This window comes from Symphalangus syndactylus, chromosome 10 (assembly GCF_028878055.3).
Source record: "Symphalangus syndactylus isolate Jambi chromosome 10, NHGRI_mSymSyn1-v2.1_pri, whole genome shotgun sequence".
Classification (NCBI taxonomy): domain Eukaryota; kingdom Metazoa; phylum Chordata; class Mammalia; order Primates; family Hylobatidae; genus Symphalangus; species Symphalangus syndactylus.
Genome location: NC_072432.2, coordinates 131642867 through 131647843, shown reverse-complemented (window position 1 = coordinate 131647843; position 4977 = coordinate 131642867). Strand labels below are relative to the sequence as shown.

The window sequence follows — 4977 nt, the reverse complement described above, 5'->3', positions numbered from 1 at the left end:
TTCCTGCTCCGAAGGAGAGAGAAACAGCCACCTCCTCCCCAGCTGGGGGCTGAGTGGGTGGAGAACCTGAAAGCCAGGTGCCTAACAAGCCCTGGGGTTCGGTAGCAGCTGCTTAGAGCTCCTCCCCGGGAGGCTCCGGAGGGGAATTTTCCACTGCCCTGTTCAATTTACCAGTTCAATTTAGCTCAGCTATACCGCGGCCTTGACTGTTTACAGTGGGCAGGGCAGGGCGGTGGGGGAGCCCTCTAAGAGTCCGTGCAAGAGGGCCGCGGCCCAGCTGGAGGGGTCTGCAGGGGGCAAGGAGCGGGCTTCAGGCGCAGGTTTTGCTTGTTTTCACCACGCCCCAGATCTAGCTCACGGCCTGCACCTGGGATATTGGGGCTGTGCAGAGGCGCCGTGAGTGGGGACCAGGCCCCCTTTTGGATAAGGAGGGGAGGAGCAGGGCCCCGGCTGCGGGGAGTTGGGAGAGAAGCCAAGGCGTCTCCCCCCCTCCCTCTGTTCCTGCTTTCTCAGGATGTCTGAGATGCCCAGCGTGGGTGAGTGCACCCTCCCTCCCTGGCTCTGCTCCTCCCCCTCCCCGGAACCACCACCCCCTCAGCCCTGAGCTGCCGATGCCCTCGGGGTTCTGTTTTCATTCCAGGCTGTGGATCCGGTCGTGGGAAGCAGGTAGGAAACCATGATTCTGGGGGTTAAATGAAGAAATATATTTAGTGCTCACAGAAATTTAGAAATTTAGAAAGCCAAATATTGGGTTAGCCGCCAGGAATGGAGAGGGAAAAAACCCAAAGCAAACAGCAGAGAAAAGAAATTCCTACCAGACAAGGTCCTTATTCATTCTCCTAACCCCAGGTGCAGGGGCCTGCAGGGGAGAGACCCGCTGAACTTAAGACTCTGATCAAACCCCAAACTCAGACCCTGCGCTGCCCATGGGGCCGACCGTCAATATCTGGATTGGCAATGGCACCCTAGGGCTCACAAAGTTGACCCTAAAGCCCTTTGGGAGCCAGGGGTGGGGGTGGGGAAGGAATAACAAAGTAGAATGTTCCTGGTTTGACCTGGAAAAATCAGTTTAACCTCCCTGGGCCTCATCTACGGAATGTAAGGGTTGGATTATGATTTCACAGGTCATAGCATCCTACTATTGTTTCTGCCTAAAATAAGCAGCAATAAGAATGGGTGTGAGGAAGACCACAGCAGCAGGACCCGCCTGTTTCTGAGGCCTAGGGAGATGCAGTGATAGATTTCAGCTTATTCCCCATTCTCAGGTTTCTGTACCTTAACCCTCCATAGAGTGAACTTCTAGGTTCTAAGCTGACTCCTCAGAAACCCTAGACTCCAGGGACGCGCTTCTAGAACCTGCTCAGATTGCTACTCAGTTAACAGCCTGGCCCAGGAGGATTGCAACACCCAGCCTGGCTCCCAGGCAAGCTAAAGAGGGCTTGATGATGGGAAGAGGTTTAAGGGGTACATGGAGAAAAAGAAGGATCAGAAGGCGGAAACATCATAGACCTCCTGGGATGCCTTCTGCAGGATCACAGAGAAGGCAAAATTTGTCCTCCTGACTACAAGATGCCAAGATACATTTGTATCGAGCCACTGAATTCTCTACCCCTTCTGTAGAGGTGGTTGGGGAACAGCTGCAATAGGAGGCTGAGTCCCAAGTAATGAAGGACCTTTAGAAGCAGAAGGTGTTAGGGTGAGGGCAAAGGACTGAACTCTGACCAACCAGAAGAAAGGAAAAACTGGAGTTCCTTTCCCTTCGGTCTGCCTCTCTTTCTCAGGGTCTCTATTTACTTCTCATGCACTTGACTCTCTGCTTCCCTCTCCCTCGTTTCCACAAAGGGGCCCAAGCTTCAGGTGGATCTGGCACCCCCGCACCTTGTGGGCAGGAAATCTGAGCACAGGCATTTCCTATACGCTGGCAAATGCCCACTGCAAAGAGCTCCAGCCTGAAGGTGGCCCTGTCTCTAGTTATGTCCCTCCCCATCCTTATCTCCCCAGGCTCCAGCCCTCACCAGCAGGGACTCAACAAACATGCATCTGTCAGATGAGTCATGGGACCAGAAGCTTGGGAGAAGACATGCAGAGCCAACCACTAACAAAACTGGCAAATGAAATAAATGCCCAGAAACATGCTCCATCTCCGGCATTCCTTAAGTCCTATAAATTGCACCACCTTTCACCAGTTTTCAGAAACTAAAAGTCATCCTTGACATCCGTCCAATCAATCACCTATTTATCTCCCAAATTCATTCTTTTTTTTTTTCTTTTCGAGACAGAGTTTTTGCTCTTGTTGCCCAGGCTGAAGTGCAATGGCACGATAGCTCCCCGCAACCTCTGCCTCCCGGGTTCAAGCCATTCTCCTGCCTCAGATTCCTGAATAGCTGGGATTACAGGCATGCGCCACCACGCCTGGCTAATTTTGTATTTTTAGTAGAGACGGGGTTTCTCCATATTGGTCAGGCTGGTCTCGAACTCCCAACCTCAGGTGATCCACCCACCTTGGCCTCCCAAAGTGCTGGGACTACAGGTGTGAGCCATCGCACCTGGCAAATTCATTCTTATAATCTTGCCACCCCCACGACCACTGCCCTCATGGACCCTGGGCATGCCTCACCCGAATTACAGAAATTCCCTCCCAGCTGGTAAACCTGTTTGTGTGTGGCTCTCCTTCATTCCATCCTCCCTGGTTTAGCCAGAGAAATAATTCTAAAATGTACACATCCCAAAGCATCTCATTTTCCTGCATGCAGTCTTTCATCATCCATTCACTAACTGGAGGACAACATCTGAATTTATTAGTGAGCATGCAAAGGCTTTTCATCCGCTGAACCCAGCCCATCTGCTACCATTTCCCTGGTCTCCGGTCAGAACTAGTGACAGTCCCATAAACAGGTTCTGCTGGACTTCCAGTCAAGATGGAGCAGTGAGTTCTCTGTTCCAACCTCAAAGCAGCAGTAAATAAAACATTTTCGCGTATAACCCAACACACACAGTTGGGCTCAAAAACAAGGCAAGCTTTCTGTGAACCAGAAGCAAGAACAGAGACCAAAATCACTAAATGGGGCTGTGACTGACATGCTGCTGGGCTCTGAGTCCCAAGGGGTTGTTAGAGAAGCCAGGAGCCCAGTTACCTTAGAAAGGGCAGTGTCTAAAATGAACACCAGGGGTCTTCTGGAGGCCAAGAATGTTCTTTTTGTGCCCTGGGGGTTTATTACACAGGAGCATAATTCACTTTGTGAAAACTCATCGAGGTGCCCCTTTACGATTCATGTGCGTTTCTGTATATCTGTTATATTTCAATAGAAATGTTTACTTGAAAAATATTGTCCTGTGAGAAAGCCCAGAGGAAGACCCTGCTTTTAGATGCTGGAGACCAGGGTAGGGTGAGGTAAGGTGGGGTGGAAATAGAGCACAGCCTCAAAGTGAGGACCCGTGCCAAGCCACCCACAGCTCCTCATCTGGATTGGCATCATTCTGGCACAGAAGAAGGAACCATGAAATAACATGTAAGAGCTGGTGCTGGAACAGCAGCTTAGGAAAATGGGTGGAGGCAACCACAAAACTATAAACTGCGCATTCAGGAAGAGGAGAAAAAAAGACAAAAACAAAAATCAAAGGGGGAAAACTGCCACTAGAAATGGATCTGCAAATCAAAATTCCAAAACACATTTTAACAATGAAAAAGTCTAATGCTAAGAAAGACAGTAAAATCAATAAACAACATGAATTCCTTCCAGTTGACATCAGTTTTATAGAGCAGAAGTCATAAAATCCATCAATTTTATAGAGTAGTACTAAAATCTATCGGTTTTATAGAGGATAGGTTTTGAAGTATATATACATTTACATTTCTCAAAGAAATCATAAAAACATTAAAAATAAGCAATAAATATTAGATGAAAATAGGAATGGAACAAGAAGAAGTGGGAATAAAAAAGATTAGGAAGGCCGGGCGTGGTGGCTCACAACTGTAATCCCCGCACTTTGGGAGGCCGAGGTGGGCGGATCCCCTGAGGTCAGGAGTTTGAGACCAGCCTGACCAATATGGAGAAACCCTGTCTCTACTAAAAATACAAAATTAGCCGGACATGGTGGCGCATGCCTGTAATCCCAGCTACTTGGGAGGCTGAGGCAGGAGAAGCGCTTGAACCCAGGAGGTGGAGGTCGCGGTGAGCCGAGATTGTGCCATTGCACTCCAGCCTGGGCAACAAGAGTGAACTCTGTCTCAAAAAAAAAAAAAAAATTAGGAAAAGCCCGGGCACGATGGCTCATGCCTATAATCCCAGCGCTTTGGGAGGCCAAGGCGGGTGGATCACTTGAGGTCAGGAGTTTGAGACCATCCTGGACAACATGGTGAAACCCTGTCTCTTCCAAAAATACAAAATTAGCCAGGCGTGGTGGCGCATGCCTGTAATCCCAGCTACTCAGGAGGCTGAGGCCGGAGAATTGCTTGAACCTGGGAGGTGGAGGTTGCAGTGAGCCGAGATCACACCACTGCACTCTAGCCTGGGTGACAGAGTGAGACTCTGTCAAAAAAAAAAAAAAAACTCAAGGAAAAAGAACAAACTGGAAATCTTAGACACAAAAAATAGCCACTGAATTTTTTAAGCCTCAATATTCAGGTTAAACTCTAGACTGAGTGTAGTCAGAGAAAAGATGATGAAACGGGGGATAGTATGGAAAAATTTATCCAAAATGAAGTACAAAGAGGAAAAGAAGGAAAAATATGGAAGACAAGACATAAGTAGATTAAGGGACTCTAGCCTAAGAGAGATCTAGAAGAGGAGAGTAGAGAAGCTGGCTTTGTGTATTTTTATTTTTTGTTTCTGTTTCTATTAGCATCTTGCTACCCTCTTCTAAACTTTGTACCAGAGATTTGGAAGGGAGATTGGAGATGAGTCATTTTCTTCCTCTAGCAGAGGCAGTGGGTGTCTAGACTCGGTCAGACATAGTTTATGTAGAGTCTGGCTAGAC

At 48.4% G+C, this 4977-nt stretch overlaps 1 long non-coding RNA gene across 1 annotated transcript; it reads left to right on the top strand.

Moving 5' to 3' along the window:
* Window positions 1-527: 527 nt before the first annotated feature.
* On the top strand, window positions 528-4569 carry LOC129491531 (uncharacterized). The gene is made up of 2 exons (XR_008660571.2): window positions 528-666; window positions 2002-4569. It is a non-coding gene; the product is annotated as an uncharacterized lncRNA (long non-coding RNA).
* The last annotated feature ends 408 nt before the right edge of the window (window positions 4570-4977 follow it).